This window comes from Symphodus melops (genome assembly GCF_947650265.1).
Source record: "Symphodus melops genome assembly, chromosome: 6".
Classification (NCBI taxonomy): Eukaryota; Metazoa; Chordata; class Actinopteri; order Labriformes; family Labridae; genus Symphodus; species Symphodus melops.
Window position 1 is genome coordinate 19,945,604 of NC_136696.1, and position 23,994 is coordinate 19,969,597.

General features: G+C 40.3%; 1 protein-coding gene across 2 annotated transcripts in view; it reads right to left on the reverse strand.

Moving 5' to 3' along the window:
• LOC306825091 (cGMP-inhibited 3',5'-cyclic phosphodiesterase 3A-like) overlaps positions 1-23,994 on the reverse strand; it is a 68,206-nt gene that overhangs the window by 32,398 nt on the left and 11,814 nt on the right. The window lies entirely within an intron of this gene.

Consider the following 23,994-nt stretch of genomic DNA (forward strand, 5'->3'; position numbering starts at 1 on the left):
AAGAGCCAAACTGATAATTCAGGTGTAATTTACTGTGGGTGTGGAGGTCATTGGGTGTGTTATTCTGTAAATAAAAACACTGAGGGGTTGGGTTTTCTATGTGCCTGTCTGGACAGCAGTGTTGTTTTTTCCACACAGTAGTTACTGTTCCTGTTGCCTCATTAAAGGATGTTGGTGCATTTCCGCCTTGTAAATTTACAGGTGTTAGTTGTAAAAGGTTCTTCTTGTATTAACTGAGGTTTGAGATATCTGGCTACGATTTTTGTTTGAACAGAAAAATTGCCTGTGTTCATCAACATTTTATGTATTTGCTGAATATGTTCTCCGCATATAAACTCCAGAATGCTCCTGACAGTCCACAGACTTATATGTCACTTTGTGGGGACTATGCCCTTCGAGAAAAAGTTGTTCAAAAGGAAGTTGTTTCGAAACCAAAATGCCAATGTGTAATTTATTTACCTTCTATTCTATTTTTTTAAAGACTTGGTTAAGTGCTGTCTTTGTAAAAATCAACAATGCAAATCATTTATTTAAAAGCCATAGGTTTAGATTCCATATATTGACTTTTGGTAATTTCTTACATTTTGTCATAAAATGTGCTTTTGAATTACTTTATTGGAGATTTAATGTATAGCCCATCTGTTGGTCAAGGTTCTGGCAACAATAGGTATTACAAGACAAAGTATGGTGACCCTGTCATAAAAATCACACACAAATGCAACACACGACCATTGACAAAGTGACACAGTTTGACATTTATGTTTGATGAAAAGAAAAAGAAAGCTAAATAAGGGGGTTGCCATTTCAACAAACCTTTTTCCTCCCTCTTTTATCCTTCATTTCTAGCCTAAAGGCTGCATCTTAAAGGGTCTAGTTTCTTGGATGATAATATTTGTGACCCACTTTAAAGCCCCATCAAGCATAATGTACCTTCTCATCTCATGCGTAAAAATAACCATACTGGATGGAAAAGGAAGTCGACACAATCAGACGTTTAGAGGAAAAGCGTATGTGATGTAAATATCTATGAATGATCGTATAAGCTTGCCAACGAGCTGTTTAACTTGTTTTTTACTGCTCTGACTGTAGGGTTTGCTTTTACAGTAGGGGCTGGCAGCAGTTGCTCCATGGCCGTGGTGAAGTCCTGCTCCATTAGAATGTCCGAGTAACACCGAGGCTCTCCAGGCGCACACATAAACAGCCTTTCATTCTAACGGTCTTATGTAACCCAAGCTTTCATCTCCATATGCTCTAAAAGAAAGACCCAGACTACACAATAGTTTTGAAGTGCCAAAACCAAAAACCCACACAAAATCAAAGCTGGACATAAAATTCTAGAAGCCTAGATAGCCTCTCGCACAGAGTGACTTTACAGGCCACAGCAGAATTAATTTCCTCTGAGACAGGCTCAGAAATGTAATCAACAAATACATGTGGATGGTGCTACTCACTTACTAAACCAAACAGTGGATGCAGTCTGGTGCCACTGTGATCAAATGTTTTAACCAGAGCTGGAAAATCAGTCAACAAAATGTTGATGTTGGTGAAGTGCTTTCAAAGTCCAGACCACCAGTGTTAGGATAAATTACTATAATACAAACATCATCTATTTTTCCAAGACAAAAAAGCAATAATCACTCATGAGTCAAAGAAACAAGAGCACAAGAACTGGATAACAACCATGCAATTTACTAATGACAGCAATGATACCAAGAAAATAACTCAAATGTGTTGTCCTGTATGGCCTCTAGAGGATGGGAATATGATATTCGACATTTTATTGCCAATTGTATGTCTGAAAACGCATGAATGATCTCTTCAATGCCTCTTGGTTTTTCATGGATGCCCTCCAGGCAGCATAACACATACCTGAAACAGTGAAATTTCCAAATGGATTTGTTTTTGTCTTTAAGCGTCTGTGCATCTTCTGGGAAATATAACAAGTTGTGCCCTTTGTTTCACCCTCTGCATGATTCATTAATGCCGAGCCTGAACTCTGAATAAGTTAGGTCTAGGAGTGACTTTCCATTCCTTGACAACAAATTCAGGGGAAAAAAAGGTTAACCTGCCGTTACTGTGATAGCATCAGCTTATAACATTTGAGGGTTTGAACGCAAGCTGTCCTGAGAAGTGATCAATTTTCTACTATTAGTATTCCTTTCTGTAACTTCTTACAACGGTGTAAGGAAAATCAGGAAGAGGTCAATTAATGACATAACAATCATCCTAATCAGGCGAGAGCTGCATGTACTGTAAACCTTACAGACCAGATGTAAAAAACACAAGAGCTGCATATAGAATATTGTTGTATTACACAGAGCAAATATGTGGTGGACGGTTGAGTTATTTTCTTTCAGTCTCCATTCTGTATAGAAGCATCCACAATTCAGCTATTAAAATCCTCTATAGCAATACTCGTGATTTATATGAGACTGGAAACAGTCCACTTCAGAAAAATGCTTTGTGCCTTTCAAAGTGGAGTTGTCTTTCAGCGCCTACTACGGAGAAACATGACACACTCAATAACAGCCAAAGCATTTTTATGGGACTCGGCTCCACTGAAAACACATTCTGGAGATTTATTGTACCTTCATGTTTCAGAGCAATACAGTCAAGAAAGATCATTGAATTGATGCATTTATTTCAAAACTGTATTCAAATATTTGAAATACTTTTGTTCAGTTTACATCTCAATATTGTGGACTAGAATGGCAATGTGTTAGTTTTAACAGCAGAAGGGAATTACATTTTAAAAAATCAACAAATAGTTGAACAGCAGTATTTCTTTCATGGAAATATGTCCTGGTTAATGTGGATAACCCACAAATGAACCTTTGATGTCTGCATCCAGTGAGGTCTGTGCCACATTCAGGGTCAACTTGACATTGTTCCTGGAAATGATGAACATGATTGTGTTGGATTTTTAAACCTAAATATACACTATGTGTTCTGAGCACTTCTAACTAAATTAAGTTCATTGCCGGTGCACTGCAAAGGGTTAGAGCAGAAATATCAGGACATGCTTAAAACTTAGACACATTCCACATGAACGTTCTGCACGGCTAGATGCAATGAGAAGTAAGGGAGAAAATCATTATGTTCAATTGATGCCAAACTCAAGATTAGCCAATCCAAATGACATTGTGAAAATGTGCCTGCATTTAAGTATGAGTTGTTCAGAAACCAATAGCACCAATACCAATATCAGAATTGTCATCTAACACTGCCGGGTTTGGGTTTGGGCAGTGAGTATAATTGCACCAATCTGATACCTTACTTTAGTCGCCCCCCTACAATTCTTCAGGTTTAGCACATTGCTGATAGTTGGATACAATATATGTTTGTTGAAGAGACAACACGGTGGCATTTAACATTGTGTCTCTATGTGAGATCCAACAGCAGCTCTGGATGTTGTTGGATGCCAAGGTTTGGGGGGGGGGGTCTCGACTTTCTTACAACGTGTCTGTGCCATTTAAGTATCAGCTGGTGGTAAAAATCAGAAATACATCATCTGTAATGTAATAGCCTCTCGTAGCCTGTAGCTGCAAAGTTAAACTCCTAGACAAAAAAGCTACTACCTTAATTGGCAAATTTCCACTAAAGGCCTTGTCAGATGAAGAGCTCAAGCTAGCTAACAGACATCCTCAGATTAACTGGTTCCCCCTTTAGTTGTGAAAAACATTTAAGTAGATATAAAAATGTCAAAAATAAAAGGAAAGCAGGCAGCCAAAATATACCTGCTACCCTTTGCTGCTGGTCTCATGACTTCAAACAGTGCCAGCCGTGTAAACTCCCAGCCTGTCTCTCACACAGAGTGTTAAGAGGGCAGCAGCGTGGATGCCAGCATGCTGCCATGCCCTGTCCACCACCATGGCATCAGTCCACAGCCCACAGCAGGCTGTCGTGCCTCTGAGGTGCTGGGTAAACACCACGGTGTCAAAGCACCAACAAACTACTGGAACATGTTAGTTGTTTGACTTGCTCACGCCAGTAACCAGTTGAGAACCACTTCCCCGTGTGTGGGTGTGAAGTGGTTGGAGCTACAGCAGCAGTAACTATAGCAGAGCTCAGCTTTCATACTGATCGCCTTGAAGCCTTGCAGCGAGCGCAGCACACTGTCATCCACTTAATATGGAGCACTTTTTCTAAATCTGACTGGAAATGCAAAAGAAAAACTGCAAGATCACAATTTGATGCAGCCAAATGTTTTTTTCTTAACCACACAGCCTTCATTCTTCTACACAGTACCTGTCTCCTGTGTTGTCTTCCATTCCTCAATACTGGCTTCATATGAGTGGATTTAATGTGTAACTGACATATTCACTGACTAGGATATCTTGAAAGCGACCAAACATAAAGGGACCAAAATTCAGGATCAAGAGTTAGAGAAGAGTGAAGGAGAAAAAGAGAGGAAGTGCTGATCTTACAGTATGGTCGGGTTAATTACAGCAGAGTGTTTAAGGGCTAGGAGATCAGTCTGCAGGATTTTCAATCAGCTTGACCCAAGGGTTTTTTGCACCACCTCTCAGTCCAATTAAACTTACCATGCTCTCCCTTACAGTCAGCTTTGCTAAGTCATGGATTCACACACACCTGCTTACGTAGGTGCACACACACCCAGCCTAACATCCACTGCTTTGAGGTCTAAATATTTTTTTTTCTTAGTCTCCCTCTGTTCTTTTATCACCACTTTCTGTCAGAGATATTCGACGTCTGCACATTGCTCTACTCAGAGAGCCCTGAACTCGCTTTCATTTCAGCCGTCACAGAGAAACTAGGTCAGATTCTACTAAGACTCCCAACAACAGGGACACATGGAGGCAACGATTAAGGGTTCTTACTCACTTTTGTGGGTGGTAGAGTAACTGTAATCTTTATATTGCTCATCAAGGCTTTAAAAATTAAGTGTAATCTTGTGTTATACCCCCAGGTGGAGGCATTCTCATGACTTGTCTTATATGGCTGATTTCTCTATCAGAGAGGTTTGGGTTTTTGGCAGTTTCTTCGAAGCATTATGGCAATGTGTATTGCAGAGATCCATTTTAAGATTATGGACAAAATATGTTGAACCAGTTTTTAAAAAAAAAAATACATTGAAAGCTCTAGCATTAATTGCTACCTTTAATAATTGAAGCCTCTGGTCGACCTGGACTTTTTAATCTATTTTTTACTCTGACAGTAAGACAGACGCAGCTATTCTTTGTGACTTTTAGTATTAAAGAGATCTAAAATTAGCATCGGGACTGCAGAAACAGCTTGTTCAAGAGTATGTAAATTTGAAACATCTATAACACAATGACAAAAAAAAAATACATCAGGAAGCTCACAAACTGATCCAGTTATATATAGGCTATAATAGACAGAAATGAGAAGTGAAACAGTATAAGTCTTAATCTTCTGTTCTTATATAATGCTTTTACTTTCCACTTTGTATTTTCCATCTTTTACATTTTCATTTAATAAACTATCATCCTCCTTGGAAAATCTCTTCATAAACAGTCCTTGATTTAATTGACCACAAGGAAACTGTAATGTGAAACAGCAAAGGAAAAAAGATACTTAAGTGCTAAGAATTAATAGGGGTGTGTACAATGTACAGTAAAATGGCAGAAATAGTGTGGAAAGGCTTTGGTCCTGGCCAATTTTCTGACCTTAACTGTCTGGCCCTTTGTCCCTGTGACTCTGAAAACCCTTCCTCTCTGCCACATCCACCCGCAACACGGCAGCCGTTGGTGAGAAGGGCATTTATAAATCTTTCCCTGCCAGCTCGCTGAGGGGAGGGTATGGAGAGTCAGTCTTATTCACGCTGGCTAATGTTTTACAGGTTTTACCGTGGGGGTCAGTCATTGTGGGTCATTTGCGTCATCGCTGGAGGGAAGGGACCTACTGAGGTGGGCTGCCAAGGCGGAGGGAATAAGGAACACACTTTTGTTTAAGTGAAGATTAGTAACACATACACCTAAAAGCTTTTTGGCTTCAACACACTCACACTCTGTCTCGTGCACCAGCTTTGATAGCAAACACACACAATTGCATGTGCTTTCAACCACTAATGTGCACAAATATTATACCTTCATCTATTTCCCTCATCAGCACTGCATCTGCACTCTGGCTTGTTTACCCCTCCCTCTGCTCTTCACACTTTCTTACTCTTACTTCTGAAGCGTGACTAATGGGATTTCTTGTCTTTATGTTTCCTGGGAGAGATTTAACTTGATCCTAAAAGAAACCCAGTGTTTGAGTCTTCAACAGAGATAGATCCCGTCAGTCTCGCAGGGTGAAAGTGCGGGCCACAAGGAGGCTGTGGCCCTGAGAAAACCTCATAGGGAGTACCCCATATGCTGACCTCAAAAGCTATCCAACAAGAAAGCAACAAATGTGTCACTGAGAAAGTAAAACATGTCTTCAGTGGAATATAAGTTCAGAATCTATTTTTTATACTGCATCCATCCACTTTCATGGGTAGCATCCCCATTTGGTCCTTGTTATTTAGCAGCATCAGAGCATTAAGACCAGGGATACATAGGAGTGGTGGGTATAGTTCTAGTCAAAGGCTGTGATTTTTAAGGATGAGAAAAATTAAAGTAGTATAATGTAAAAAACGAGAATCACTCAATACTGCAAATAAAGTGGAAATGCTAGTTGCGAGGTGTTCAACATAAGCAAAATTGACTCTTTAGGTTAAGAATGAGCCATCATACGAGTACTGTGAGTACGAGTGCCAACAAAAAGTGCCAGTAGATCTGATGCCATGAGCAAAAACAACTCATTAAAGCAGATTAATCTGATACTTGTATGTAAATAGCATTAAACGGATGCTGATAGCTAGCTGCCTGCAATATTAAGCTAAGGTTAGTCCGAGACAGACAGCACAACAGAGGTAGCTTATTCTCAGTTCACTGTGTGAGCTAAACTTCTAAAAGTAAAAGCGACTTCTTTAGAGTGTTGTCTTCATCCTCGCCCTGCTTGTCGTGCTCATTATCATTCATACTTGGCATCCCGATGTCTAACATGTTAGCATGCTTGTCTCTGGAATCATTCACACTCGCCATCTTAAAGAAAGAAAAAAAAACAATATCTAAAATAACGCAGTCCATTATCAGATGTTAAGAACAAATTTACTGCCCTTCATATGAATTGTGTTGACACTTTGTATTTTCTATAGGCTACTAGAAACTACTAGGGTAATGATTGTTTATGCCTTCGAATCGCACAAGCAGCAGCGTTCAACACTCAACATCACTTATGTAAATGAAACATCTTGACGTAAATTGAAAATATGACCAAACGTAGTTTTTATTGAAGTACTTAGGCCTTACCAACATCTCAACGTGTACATGTATCAAATCTTTTCTATTTTTCATTTCTTATTATAAAACTATCAATGGAGGAGGGCTTTTTTTTAGGGTTTGGGAAAGGGGGCGCTGTTGGTCTATTCACTTCTTAACTCTCAGTTTGTCCTCGCTCATGAGCTCTGGCTGACTCCTTTACAAGCATCATCCATGCACATTCAGATGGGTGAACAAGAGGGGGATCTGGCTGGGCAGTCCTGGCAGCCCACCTCCAAACAGCATGCCAGCACCATTAGTGTATAATGGTCCAGTCAGGATTAGTGCTGGGGCCTGGGGAGAGCTGAGAAGCAAACACAGCTCTCACTTGTTTGTTTGTTTTACAAGCTTGTGCTCTATTCAGTGTGCAAGGTGCCAGTGGGCTTTGTGTGGTTTGATTCAACAATATACTCTACAGCCACGGCACACTTGATTCAGAGAGTGATGGAAGAATAAATAATATATGACACTACTATTTATTGAAATATTTCTCAGCTAACTCTGGAGTAGAGGAATTAAGCCCCCCCCTCCCCCATACCTGCTTGTTGATCAATTTATCAAGAATACACCAAATTCTCTGTTACATGCTTTTCCCAATGGCGTTGGGAAAAGCATTGTGATAAAGGGTGCTTTTCCCTGTCATACTCGATGCCTCAGCCCATCATTGTGTTTGATGGGTATTTTTCAGGGGCAGGGTAACATTGATTGATTTACCCTCTTAAAGACTGTTTCATTTATGAATTAAATTATGAAAGGCTGGAGAATCGACAGTGAAGGCTGATTTTGCTGTTGAGTTGCTCACAACAGAATTCATTTAAGCAATGAACAAGGAAAACATGTGTGCTCTCGTGCACTCTGTGCAGGTCTAAAACAGTAGGGCTGGGTGTTACAGTTCCACTGTAAAATGTTTTTATAAAGCCACAAGTCTGACTGGGACAGGAGGCTATATTTCATTAGGAGGAGGCAATCTACGTCAAACTGTGGGTTTTCAAAGTTGATGAACAGTTGAATAACAAAACAATTTGGACATAAGTTTGACATGAGAACTGAAGCAGATGCTAAACCTTTGAATTCTGTGAATTTTGGCTTAATAATTAGTTGTGGATATCAACATTTTGAAAACTCCCTTTTTTACCCACGTCCTGATATAAAATAGTAATGTAGAATGAGAAACTTAAGACAGAGTTCATTTTAAGGGAATGTCATAAGTGGTCAGGGAATTTGTGCGTGCATGCTGCCTGCAGTGCATACATTATTTCATCTTTTATTCACAGGCCTGAATCAACGCGGCCTGTGTTCCGTGTTTTGTCTGTGCTCATCAAAGAGGAGACCACACACACACGCACATTCCCAACTATTTTAGCTGCACATAGAGCATTTACAATCCCATCAAGATTCCCACGGGACTCCAGCAAACAAACAGACAGCGACTGCCCGCTCAAGCATATGCCTTTAAATCACATCACTACATCCTTTATAAATCACTGAGGTAGAACATAAACGGACAGTCATCACAGCATCTATGTACTGATTGATGCACTCAAAATCTGTGCGTGTGTGTGTGTGTGCACGCACCTTTGTGTGTGTGAGTGTGCGTGAGTGAGTGTGTGCATGTGTGTGCGTATGTGTAAATGCCAGCCTCTAATAAACAGAATGTGTACCTGTGTAAGGGCATAAATCTTTGCTTCCTCTTTTTGCAGGTGGAAGGATTTGCTTTTCAGAGGCTGTTCCCCCAGGAGAGGTTTAAGTTAGACCCAGGGGCCGGCAAGTTTTCCCCCATTAGCTTGTAAAATGTTTGCATGGTCAGTGGAATCCACAGAGCACAGAAGGCCTGAGTTCCCCTCATAGAAGAAATGCTGGGAGTCTGCGGGGAACACAAAGGTGTGGGGGACACAAGATGGCCTTACTGACACACACTGGAGGGCTACACTAGATGTAAAAAGCTTAGAGCCATTAACTACAGCCATCATGCTGATAGCCATCCAGGAAACCTGGCTGAGCACAAACAGGGGGATCAGCTAGAAGAGGTTCCGGTGGTCCTCAGGGGAAATAGGCTTCAGGCTTCATGAGTGACAGAAAGCCATCTTCTTCGATCACGCCTTTACTGGGGCTCACAAACGCTTAGAGACAAACACACAATATAGACCATCTCAAAGCTCTGTGTTCTTCTTGCCAAAGTGATCTATTTGATAAAAAAGAAACAACAGAAGCAGCTCTCTCTTTTGCAAAGGTTATCATGACGTATGGCTTTAGTAGAGCCTTAAGTGACAACAGCTCAGTGATGGGACCATCCAGAGGGACGGTTCACAGGCTCACTGCAGGAGCTTGTTTACTTCCTTCTGTCAGAGGACCATGCTTTGCCAGTGTCCCTACGCATCCGGTGTGAGAGAAGAACTCAAAATGATTTCCCAATATGAAATCAAATGCAGGTATTTGGAAACATTGATGCACATAATTAGGTTCAAATAAATGATGTCTGTCTGTGTGCATACAAATGTGCAATATAGTCTATGTATGCTTGTGTGCACAAGATGAGGAACAACATGAAGGCCAACCACAAGCTACAAAAACATTGTTAAACAAATTTGTTAGTCTGATGTTTAAACATGGAAGGAATCCTAGTAAAAATATACAAAGCACTTGTTTCTTTTTTCCTGCACTTAACAACACTGAGCAAAAAGTCTTTTGATCACCACTTTGCTTCTGGATCCCCCTGATCTAAATGCATGCACGCACGCACACCAGGCTAAACAGCGATACTTTTGTTTACCTAGCCATGTGACTCGGGCTATACTCTACCTCTAGTGATGTCAGCTTACATTCCTCACATTCATCAGTCCCAGTTCTCACTGATATTGTCTCAGATGCGGAACAGAGGGAGCAGAGATCATAGATAATAAAAGCAGCAATCATTCACTCTGCCTGTGTTTGCTATATTTATCTCATTCCCAACAAAATAAATAGCCCCTACTCTATGTTTCCCATCTGTTTCAGTAATGTGTGTGATGAGGAGCTTTTACCTCCTGTTTTACTTGAAACATGGGATTAATATATATCATAAAACTGTTGTCAAAATGTGTATATGGGGAAAAAATAACCAGCTGTATGAAAATGCAAGCACACTTTAACTTAACCTCCAAAAATGCTTTGCTTGCTGTTTTGCTTTTGTGTCATCAGTCTAATGTCAATTCACTTCTTTTTTTTGTTTTGTTACCTCTCTATACCACTAACTCTGTTCGATCATAGAGGATAAATGTGTCAATTAGTTTAAATATGATAAAGTACAGAGAATTTACTGGAAAGGTAAAAGACGGTGTAGCAAACTGGACATTAAACTTTTTTTTTTTTTTTATCAAAAACAGCTGCAGTACTAACAACCTAGCATGGAAGACCTAAAGCTTAATGCACAGATGTCTTATGAATTATTTAGCAATTGCAAAAGGGCATGTATAATCAATAGAATTTGACATTATGTTCGCCGCAGCGGGGCATAACAATCATGTCCCATAGAAATCATGTTTGGATATGACTCCCATAATTCTAATGGGTCATTCCTATCAAACTGGTGAGGAGGTAAATAAACATATGTGCAATACAATACAAAGTATGCATGTTATGAATTAACCCCATACAAATAAAGATTGATTGATTGATTGATTGAAACATATAGTGATACTGAAATCGCAAAATATTGGCCCTGAACATCCCCAAATGTTCACAAACTGTGGGTCTAAGTCTAAATTTCAGTTGGTTGGTTTGTGCTACCATGGAAACATGGCTTTGCAACATGACGGACTATGTGAGAGAAGACCCGCTTTTTCTGTAGATGTAACTGCTCTAAAGGAAAAGACTATTTGAATGAAAAGCCACAATGGGTTTACTTTATTAACAATGTGAAAAACAACACCAAACCTTCTCTAAAGGTTTTTTTTGTTTTCAACAATCAGGACTCAGGATTAAACTGCAAGTATTGATGCAGTCTTATGCTTTGAAAGACCAAATTCCTCCACTTGAAAAGATGTGCATATGAACAAAATCTAGGCAATAATTACATCTCCTTCAACATGGGATAAGATATAAGTAAAATATAAAATTTTGACGTCGACTTAACTGTGTATGATCATGAGCATGATGAAACAAAAACTTTCCTGTTCCCTTTCCAGACAAAGAAGGCAGCTTCTTACACATATTCAGTTGCTGAAAACCAAAACCAAACTCTCACAGCAGAGAAAGTTTATAACAACAAAACAACTCTACAAGGGCTTCTTCATCTTAGCCTTTTCTAAACAGTCCACTCTGCTGCACAGCTGAGGAAACAATTAGCTGAAACCTTTGCCTTTCACATTCTGCTCCCCACGCCATGGTCAGAGGACACAACACAATCGCAGGCTCATCTTGCAACCATCTAAAAAAGCACAAAAAACATGACGGAGAGTGTGATCGAGGCTGTGTTTAGCCTCACTCCGGCTCTATGCTGCATGCCCTCATTTGTTTTTCTCTTAATTGTCCAATCAATGAAGATGGCAGGATTATTAATCAAACAAGGAAAAGAAAAATGAATCCTGGTTTAAAGATTGTGTTCAGCAGAGGTTCACGTAGTGTATTTGTGGGTCTGTAGCCTGAAGCTAGTGTGACTATTCATCTGTAATTGCTGTAATTGCACTTTCCGCAGAGCATGTTAAAGCAGAAACAAATAACTCCGCTGCATTGCCGGATAAATGACGACCATCAGGTTTTTGTTTTCACAATCCTGGCTCCAAAAATGCCCAATTGGAAAGTGTAATCCAGTATAATGCAAAGTAGTTCAATTAATTACGGAGGCAGACCAGAAGAGGGGTATCATAAAACCCAGCCATAAACAGCTTCAACTGTATGCTTGATAACACTTCACTGTGTACGACTTGTGAATACAAAATGGCCACCCTGCAGTTAAAGTAAAAACTCTGAACATTGGGCAAACGGTCATTTTTTTTCCGTTCAGAAAATCTACATGTTTAGGATCTGCATGTGCACATTAATCTAATGGGAAACAGACTCAAGAGCAAATTAGTTCTCCCCATATAACCTGATTAGTACAGCTGCATCAGCCTAAACCGAATGGATCTGGTGCAGACACTCGCGGGGATAATGAGGGAGGGTGAACAGAGCTCACAGATCTGGCTGACACTCACACACTGTAAAACCCTGAAGACAAGAAGGGAGGATGAAACTGCACACAAACCATACCCAACCTGCATCCACATCCAAAAGATTCAATGTCAGTAATTGGAACATTACAGAACTAATAACAGCAATAATGAGCTGTCAGAGGTTGGAGGACAGTTGCCGAATGACGCCTGTCAGGATGATTCAAGATTGTTTCAGGAGACCAGACCATTTTCAATGTGTCAGATTTCATTTATATCTTTTATACATTGGGATATAAACTGGTGGATTAACAATGATAGGCAGTTACGTGATAGAATAGCCAATGCGGGAGCTGTGTTTCCCCCTACTATTCATTTAGAGCAGCAGCCTGCCACCAACAAAAATTGATGTAAACTTGTTTTATTTCAACAGAGCATGAGCGTCTACGCATTTCACTGATCAGGCAGTTGCGAAATACATTTCCAGAAGTTAGATTACAAGTTTAATAGACTTCCACCTGTTGGATGCTACACACAGACAATGTTCCTATTTTAAAGTGTTCCTGAGAGGGCTCTAACTTTTGTGATATGCAGAGTCTTGAGTCTGGAATCTCTGTGTCATTTTACACAGACCTGCACTGTGCATTGGACAAACAAACAAGGATTCTCACTCATGTAAAAAAAAAAAAAAATAATAATAATGCTTATTAACTCTTAACCCTTTACCAATGGAACAAATCATGTTCTGATGTTTTAAATACCGTTAAACAACGACTTCTGTCAGAAAATGACATATATAGGGCTTTTGCTAACAGTCTCCTTGCTGTAGCTTCATTAAAGAGACAATCAACTCTTGGAAAGTACACAGACTACTGTGTTTACCTGAATTTCAAACTTTTTGAAAGTCACTGCTACAGTCAGATGCATCAACAAATTAATGGGTACATATCTGACTATCTTATAGGCTTTAGAAATACAGTCAAGGCCGAAAACCCGGCAATGGCTTAAGGCTGTATTGTTAGGCACCATTTTTTTATGGCAATCATCTGGTATAGATGCCTCATAGAAACATACTCATAATATACTTCTTGTGTGTTTGTCCTCTTTTCCACACACATCCAATGGAAAAATTCAAAAACAGGCATGTACCTGTGTTGCAGCCTGTTTTCCACTTGCACCTTATTGATTGGAAAATGAAAATGAACGCCAGTGCGAGGCGAGCTTTGCTGATTAACAAGAGGCACAGAGGCTATTATAGTGATCCTGCTCCCAACCTAAACACAGCCAGACAAGCAGCGAGCCACCAATCAAAGCCCTGACTGGATGAGTGACGAGACCAAGCATATGTGACAAAGACTCCGCCATAGATCACTGCTGGTTAGTGAGACAGCTATACCTCTTTCCTCTGCAGCTATACAGGCCTTCAATAGGGGAAGGAAATGGGTTGGAAATGGGCAGTGTGATGCTTTCAGCCCTGGCCTCTCTAAGCAATGACAGACATAACACAGCCATTAACTGTCTTACTGTGTGAGTGTTTGGCTTGCCAGAAAAATCAGCCTGTGCTAGCTAGTGATTTAGTGATTTAGGAAGGTCTTATTTTTTGACATTTTTAAGTTTGCAGCCTTGGAATAAATGGGCCCTGAAGGACAAGCGTTAGCTATCATGCTTAAAAGTTTTTATGGTGCTTTGCCTAACACATGATTCTTTAGTAATTGGGGTCCAAATGTGTCTGATTTATTGTGAAACTCATTACAAGTGAATTAATAGATTATCTGTGCACTCCAGTAACCATAAAATTAGACAAGTTATCATGTTTCAGGATGCTTCTTTTTGAGTCCAGCAATAAAACAAACCCAAACTTGCTGTGCAATACACTTTCAGAACTCCAGGTATCACTGGACCTGTATAAGTCACACTGTTTGTCACTGATATACAATGAATTATGTTTCCTTTTCATCATAGCAAGAAAGAAATAGGCAAAATTATTAAGGGAAGCGCCTGTAGGAATGAGAGGGGTCAGACGTTCAGTGGAATTCAGCAGCACATGAAAGGCAGGGAGAAAAATGAATACATGTGGCGTGGAAATAGGAGAGGTAGTGTGTCGGGCATTACAGAGTTTGCAGTGAAGAAGAAAGGAGAGGGAGAGGACAGAGAGTAAAATGGGGGTTAATCATGAAAGAGACAGAGCTGGGATGCAGGAGGAGACAGAGGATGACTAAAATAGGGACGAGGAAGTTAAGAGTGGGGGAGAGGCTGCGAGTGAGACTGAGTGAGGGATGGGGATAAAATGAAAAAAAAAGGGGGGGATAGTAAAGCTCTAGTAATGAGAGCACATTTTGAAACTTTAGATAAGGGGGAGGTGACTGTATAACTCCAGGAGTGATGTCTCAATCCAGAGCCGGAGTTTTGAGCACAAACAGAACGAGATGTGGGGGGAAGAAAGAAAGAAGAAAAAAAAAGAGAGAAAAATGAAACGCACCTCCCTAGAGTGGGGAGCACTGTGTTACCATGGAAACAGCTCTGACGTCAGAGCAGGCATTATGTGATTACTCATAGAGTCTGTTGAGGAGCGGGCCAATAAAACAGGGGACCATTACTCACACACAGGGAGATGGCCCGAGCTCATGTTACACACAGGCTTGCTTATGCACACACATGCAAACACACACAAAACGTATACAACAGACACATTGACAAAGCATATGGGAAAACACAGGGGAAGTAGAACATTTTTTTGCAGCTCCATCTTAAATAAAAAGCAGACTGGTGATAAAGTGTGTAAATATTTTAAAAGCAAGGGCTCTGGAAAATTGTCACTGTTTTACAAGGGCTCCTGGTTGGAATGCAAAATGTGCAAATTCAACGTTTTCTTAATAACCTTGGTGCTAAAGACCAACGCAATAACCTTAACAGTTATTGCTCAGCGCTAAAACTTCAGCACAAGCATACCCTCAGTGACCACAAGTGTGACTCTGTGTCCCAAAAACAAGGAGGGCAAACACCACCTCATCAGCACAACCACAACCAACAAAATCACCAGCAGAATCTGCGTGTTCTGCATTCCACACACGCTGACCCACGTTTGACAAAGTACATCAAACATGCACACTGACATGCACACGATTGTGCGTCACAACACACACACACACACACACACACACACACACAGACGCATACATGCAAGCACACTTCCTCTTGCCATCTCCCACACATTCTCCTCTGGGAGTTAAAACACTGTTAGGGCTGATAAGCATCCAGGCAAACAGTGTGGATAAACAGTCACTCTGGTAATTAAGAACAACGAGCCAATCAGAGGAGAGTATACCGAGACAAACATGGGATCCAGACTCCATTACTAAGGTCGTATGCATTCCCACCATGAAGACGATTAGGTGAGTCCCAGACAGACCGGCAGTCACACACAGCTCAATCAACGTCTTTGTTATTTCAGTTATTTTAAACTATTGAAAATAAATTATATATAAAATGTATAAGTGTGAGCCAATGTTCTGTCAAGTTTGTTTCATATGCCTACATATTATATATTGCAAACCAATAAAAACACATTTTTTTCTTGAAAAAGAGGTTGACAAATTCACAGTCTGAAGTGTCTGCCTCCGTCTCTGTTTGCACACGAATCGACAAATGTTTGCCTCATCAAGCATACGTCTTTGTTCCTCTGCAGTATTTTCATTTTCTGCCCTTAATGTGCATGACGCAAGTTCTGTTATTGCATTTGAAACATGTGTTCCATGTCACTTGTCTGCCACAAATGTGACCGAGCTTTGGAAAAAACCTGATAAACTACACTCTGCACCTTCACTAATGTGGTTACAATGAAACCATATCTGAGTTGATCAGATTAGAGGCTTTAAAAACCCAACAACCCCCTTCTGTCTGGCCCTGCAAAGTGTGTGAATGTGTCTTATTTGTGCACCCATTAGCAAGCTACATCAAGCCTACATTCACCCATCACAGTTTGATTGGTGATTGTGCGTGTGCAGCATGTGGGTGTGTATATGTGCTAAAACAAGCTGCAGTCCACCTGGAAGGCCAGTGAAGTTAATGAGTCTCATATTCGTCCAGTGTGCACAGCCACATCCGCTACCCCAGGCTCCGACCAGGTGCTCCAACAAGCAACATACTCCAACACAATCCTCTGACAGGGCTGAACCTTTCGTAACATCACCATAACCCATAACATACCACCCTTTCTTTTAAACTTTTCTCTCACATTTGTACCTGGCTATAACCAGCTCTCTTCACAGGGTGAGTGAGTTACTTTCCAACTATCAACTTACTCCTGTAAAGTATATTCACATATCACATTGCATGTCATCATATCCTTTCAACTGCATTTATAGACTGGTATAGTAATGACGTATTTTTGTAGGCCAACCCGAAAAAGTGGCACCAGTGGTTCCTTCGAAAATTCGCCTATGGGATTTTTGCATTGGATTTTGGATCATTGCAGAAAATGAGCTCTGTGTCAAACACGTTTCTGATGCATAGCTGTTTTGTTCAGCGAGATAATCTTTACAGATGAACATAATTTATATGAAGTTTGAAGAGTTAATGCAGCTGAGAGAAGTAAAAAGCTAACGTTATGCTCTAGCGAACTACACTGCGGTCGATTTATAATGATGTCACGACCGTTATGCTTCATCGATCTCATCAGTGGATTTGACAAGCTAATGAAACGTTAACTTAATAAATTGTTTATTAACCTAAAATTTGCAGGAACACTGAAAACATAACTAAAGGCTGTAAGGAGGATTAGGGAGAGAGTTCCCAGCGTGATGACGTGTAATGTCTGCAACAACCACTGTAGTTTCAGTTAGCTACTCGATAGCAACCGCCGTTTAAAGTTCGCGTAAAAACTTTAAAATTCATAAGTGGGGTCTTAGCGCACGTAGTTTATCTCGTCTAACAAAACATCAACATCTCTTCAGCTTGTGTCAACCTCAGACCTTATTTCAGGCGTCTAAACACAAACCCATTCAAAATCCCCATTGACTTTTAGAGTTAGGAACCCATGGCGCTAAAATGCTAACTCACTTCCTGGTTTTAGGATTCAAAACTACACCAATCTATAGCATAGCATATTTAATTAAATAGGAACTGAACTCTTATTTCATTGCAGTAAAAGTGCAGTATTTATTTACTATTCAAACTACCTATGAAAATGTTTTATTTTGTTTATTGTCTCTATGTTATCTAAACCAGTGAATGCTTTCTTAAAAATAATAGTCAGAATTTCTTTACAACAAAACTGAGCTATAGAGTCATATTGTGACAAACTTCCTCAAGCATTTTAGAGGCTTTTTTATTTACCCATCAATAGAGGTAATTTTGCCATCAAGATTACTTTTTGGAAAAACAAGGGCACTTTGACATGTAGGCAAGAGGAGATAGGGACCAAGCCGAACACACAGTGAATAATGGACTCAATTTTCTACCTTCTTAGATAATTATTTGTTAATATACAGTACGTATATAGCTGTTAGAGCAAAACGTCACTGTACCTCACACAGTAGTTTTGACTTTGTAGCAGAGGGTTTTCAGAACAGTAAAAGAGAGACAGTAAAATCAACCATAGGACTTAAAATATCAAAAATAATAATAAAACAAACAAGTACGCTAACCATGGTGGTTTTCAGCATGATTTATGCAAAACGTTTATTTTGTTTTTGCAGTCTTCTTATTTTGACATTTTATATTAATGCTAATAAATGTTGATTGTCTGGTCTTCATTTTAGTTAGAGTAAAATCCAAAACTTACAAGCCATTTATTGCAAAACACTCCAGTTTATTCATAACACATTTACCAGGAATGTCATGCTCACTGAATTTAAAAAACAGTGAAAAATGCCAGTGAGACAGTGTTGGCCCAGCAGGAAGTATCCTGGCCTGGGTCTTTACATGGTCCAGTCAACTCAGACGCAGCAACACAGATATACTAATGAATCACAGCTGCAGGGTCTGAAGACAAGGCCTTCTCCTTACTTCACTTCCTTAAAAACCTTTACAAACACTCTCTCCACTATTTCGCTCTCACCCATTCCTCTTCTCTTACCACCATAGGGTTTGCTTTACCTGCAACAGTCTCTGCTTTCTCTCTGATGAGAGACCTCTGAGTTCACTTTTTTCCATCCCCATTTGCTTAGGGTTCATTTGAACAAACTTCAAACTTCTCACGCATTATGATCCAAAAAGAAACCCAGGAGGATACGAGTATTAGAATTAGTGAAATGTGTAAGAGTTGGGGTTTTATTTTGCAGGGTCACCGTCTGCTCCATCCTGCAGCCAGGATGTCGTGTGGATATAAACAACTTGGCCTTTCTACACACTTCCACCAGAGCAGTGATGAAGGGCACAACAGGACTTTAAAGGGTGTTTGTGTGTATGTGTGTGTGTCCACCATGCATCATTCCCCTAATGTTTTTTCTCAAATGTGACCCCTGGTTCCAGTTCCTTTCCAGCAGCTGACCACCATATGTAAAAGGCCCGCACAGGTCCACTGAAACCCTGTCTAATAGTCTGCACAGATGCCACTTTCCTGGAACAATTCCTCCTGTGTGTGTGTCCTTATGTCTCTCTGTGCAAACAGACGTTCTAACGTTCCACACACTTCCTTCAATATGTTTTACCACTGTCTGGAAACAATGAAAGGTGCTGGCTGAGAAGAGGGGAGGGGAGAAATAGTGGTGAAAGTGTGGAAAATGGCACAGTGGGAGAGAGGGAAACACATGAGGGGGAAAGTTATGCTGCTGTTTGGACAAGCGTTGTTGAGGGTAAGTAAAAAGGGAAGTACGCAAACTAACAGTGGGTAAGTCTTGAGGGGAGGAGAAGGAGGAGGAGGAGGAGGAGAAGAGTGAGGGCAGATTATTGACTTAATGGCAGAATCGAGGCTGTCAAGGGCTTCAGAGACGCTGTTTGTGTAGTTTGGACCGGCCTGGCTAAGCGTGCAGCGTGATGATGGAAATCTTACACTCACTCAAAACAAGCCGGCTGACCTTTTCATCTACCGGCCCCCTGAATCAATCTTAACATTCTGCCAACATGTAAATGAATGAGTGCTTATTACATCTGTGGCAACATTACAGGCTCCGTCCTACTTTACGAAGGTGTGTGCGTGAGCTGTGAGTGCATGTGTGTCTTATGAATGTTGTCTGTTTGTTGACCTCCAAGAAACAACATCATCACATGTGAAAAGCAGGATTAATCTTCATAAACATGTAATGGTGTTGGGTCTGTTTTAAGCTGTATGTCCCTCAGCATCAGAGTTTACAACGACAAGGAGCTGGGCGTGACGGGAAACGTAAAGACCTCAGTCACAGTAAATATAGCCTCTTCTTGAAGGTGACCAATCCTCATTACCACTGACATTCCAGGAATAATTACTTGATCAAAGACAGAGCAAGTCGAAAGCTCACTGGAGGAGCGTTAATTTAGTTTTCTGGACTTTGAATTTCTGGAGAGAAAAAAAAAAGCCTAAACATAAAAAAGGCCAGCCTAAACATTTGCCGAAAACGATACTGGTCTCTGGGGAAACAGAACCAATGTAGAATAGATGGCTGCCAAAAGAGGAGCATGATTGAAGAACCGAACAATATATACATATAAATGGAGGACGGCCAAGCTAATAAATTACATCAATAGGCATGATGTTTTCTTATTCCACAGATCTTCACTAATGGGTGGATTTTAACAGAAATAAAGGAGTTACTGCCAGGTGCTGCTTGGCAGGAAGTGTAGCAATATATGTTTTTCTTAGAAATGGAAATTGTTCTGACCCAGTTACTGAGAAACATACATGGAACATAACTGAATTCCTAACATATGTATGTCAATACTTCAAATTATTGAAAAGAAAACTTAACATGAAAATGAGTTGTTACTTTAAGTCCAGAGCAAGACCAGTGACGTCTTAATACAAATCACATGAGGGTTCAGATTGCAGGTTCAACAGATCTCCCACCCCCATCAGTATGTGAAGATTTCTTGAAAACTCCATGATTACATTTAATCAACTTAACTCTTTGAAATGCACACATTTTTTTCTCTTCTGAAAACAAGCTATGTATACTGTAGGATTCTTACCACCAAAAACAGTGTTGTGAGTATAGTCTGTGTGGGCAGCTAAAGAGGCAGCAGGCATCAGTTACTGAACTCCCTGGCACAAATGGTTATCATTAGACGACAATTTAACTTAATTTTTTTTTATTACAGACAGCTATCTTTATATGAGTGCAGACAACAGCCCATTACCAGAGTTAACTTTGTCAACTTCAATTCCATTCTTGTATTGTAAACACACAGTATGTAAATTCTGCTGCCGGGAGGCTCTCAATCAAAACAATCACAAAAGATGACACTGAGGCTGGCAGTGAAACTTGGGAGTGATTCTCTCTGTTATTCCACCCCCACCCCAGATGACAACGACCTGCAAGTTGATTATGGTCAGGACGAACAGGTGAAACAGAGGAAGAGATGTTTACTGACGAGCTAATCACAGTAAATGTTTTTTATCACAGCAGCACATACAGCAACAGTACGGCAGCTTTCAGTGGCAGTTTTTGCTCCCTTATGCATCCTCTGATCAGTTGATGACTAATTAAAGTTCATGCTGAATGGCTGTATGTCTGGTTTTGAGGTACTTTATTCTAAAACAAATTCTTAAAAAAAATCATTATAACTGTGTAGAGGTCCAAAGGTACAGTGACAGAGAAAATTTGTAAAACTTGACCTCATGCCTGACATTTCACATACATATGTTCCCAGAGGTTTGGATGTTGTGGTGTTTCAGTGGGCATGCATTTCAGTCTCATAGCAATCTTTTCCCCCGTCTCTAGAGACAAGCACTTTGACAGGCATCTTAGCAGTTTCAATAAAAGGTGCAAATAACATAGAGATAGACAGAAGAGAGGCTTTTGCACTGTAACATGTCTAACTCACAGACAAGAAAAAAGACCTTATGTAACATCTGAGAGGGCCAGAGTGATGACAGAGAGGAGGAGGGGAGATTGCCCCTGAATGATATGCCAGAGAGACAGTGAAGAGCTGAAAATGTGGCTCGCCTTTGCCAAACACTTTCTAGTCGTCCCTAAATCTACTTAACAAACAGGACCAATGTAACTTAAAGGCAAACTAGAAGATACTGTAGTTACTTTTCACCGATCTGAGACCAGCTTCGAGATGGACCATAGGACTTTAGCAGTTGACTCAAAGCCTCCCTTTCTGTAATGTTGTTCCTCTTTTGCGAGCAACAAGCTCAAAATCACATCAGTTCACATTTGTGCACAACCACAAACTTGACCAGGACCTGTATAAAGTTCCTGTGTAAATGATTGCTATTCTGTCGCTATTCTTATGGAAAATAAAGGCAGAGTATGAAGTGTGCATTCCGGGTAGGTGCACATGTATGCGTGTCCTTGTGTGTGTGCGTGTGTGTGCGCATGCAGGCTCATCTGTGCAACATCTGCTCAACCAGCCCAAGGCTCCTCGCTCCTTGCGAAGTGGGTCACGTTTCCTGATGACGTCAAAAGTCCTTCTGCCTCTACAGTTTGTGGAGCTTTGCCAAAACCACTGCATGCCGTTCCTTGTCCTTACAATGGAAATGCTCTCTCCAATGCCTTTATGGATCACCTGCCAAACCTATCACATTTCTTAAAACCTATTGATGAAGTCTGCCTTACAATGACCACAAAACACAAGGGGAACGCCTGATTACTTATGAAGGAATAAGTATGATGAAAAGTGTCAACAAATGTTTTTTTTTTTTAAAGAGTCATATGAAATGGTTGCAGTCAACTGTCTTGAGTCCAAAGACCTGAGACTTAACTTCTTCCACATGGAGAGCACAGATCTGAGAAAAATACCAAAGAAAATGTGAAAAGAGGTTAGGTGTCTGCTGCAGTTGTACAGAGATTTCATTTAAGCTGTCCAGTCCCGGAGGAGACAACGCAGAGATCAGTGAGAGTATGAATGGAACAGCAGCTAATGAAAAACATTATTGAAAGAGAGAGTGCGTGGAGAGAGGAGCCTGAGGCAGCCAAAGGCACAAAACCATTCAAATAAAGGCTCAGTATGCCTGTTCTAACCTCAATCACAATTAGAGTGAGTCCTGATTCAATTTTCTCTCCCTCTCTCTTTCTCGCTCTCTGTCTGCACAGAGCATGTAGCTATGCATTATCTGGTTTGATAAGGGATTTGTTTGAAGTTTTCCAATACAATGTCATGCGCCTTTCTAATGAGGCCCACAAGTTATGTCATGGCATGTCTTTTTCTCATCTGTTTCTGCATGTGAGGATGTGACGAGGACAAAAGTCCAAGGATCAGAATTGGCATATGATCTGTAAAGCAATTAGCTGGTTAGCTTTCCTACCTCGCACAGGAGGCGATGCTTGGAAACCAACATCCTGCTATCTCACCTATACAGTACTTGTCTGGCAACACACACATACAAACAGGATACAGACAGTGTAGCTTGGACTTTTATTCTACACCAATAAAGTGATGATCTCTGTTTCTGGTCAACTGGAAAGACAACAGCAAAATAGAAAATGTGATTTCACTTTTATCCCCATAATAGTACTAAACATATGCTTTTAATTGGTTGTAATTGCTATAGGTGAGTTGCATTCCTAAGTAAGGTCTTATCAAAGAGATTTTTTTTTTCCAATTTCTTTTGCTAATGAGTGTTGAAGCAAAAGCTTGAATTGAATGTTATCAAGATTCAAACTTTCCTTGGATACAAACTTGACAAACATTATCAGTCAGTGTGATATTAAAGGGATACTTCACCCATTTGCATGAAGCTGTATTTCATTAGAAACATGGTAGCAGTGTTGAATGGTCGTGAATCCAACCCTCATTTTGCCCTGAGATGAGAAAATTATGTTTTTCTTTGGTTGAAAGTTTTCTTCATGTGATGCAAAAAGTGTCATATTGCATCACATGAAGAAAACTTCCAGGCAAAGAAATACATATTATGTTACTACCATGTTTCTAATGATACAAAGCTTCGTGCAAATGGGTGAAGTATCCCTTTAAACAATGTTTTTGTGTAAACAATGAATTGTAACTAATGCCATTTTTTTAGGATGTTCATAATCTGCCTTGTTATTGTTGGTCATTTTATGATCTGTGTGGAATGTTCAGCAGTATACATTTCAAATAACTCCCTTCACGTCTTTTTGACTGCATAACTTGAATGGAGGCCAAGGTGAAAAAACATTTCCCAACCTGTTGCAGGTTTTAAATCATGTGTCCTCTACTCTATGTGATGGCTCCAAATCAATGACACCTTGCCCGCACCCTGCCTGCTGGATTATGTGTGTGTGTTTTTGTGTGTGTGTGTGTGTGTGTGTGCATGTGTGTTAGCAGGTGGTGCATAGCAAAGATGTACTGGACGGGGTCACAATGCTATGATACTCTACTCAGACACAAAGAAAGCTGACTGAGGATAAGAGGGTCACATTTTTTAAATTGAATGAAACAGTTCTAAGTTGAACTCCTGTAAGTGTTAAGGTGCGCTG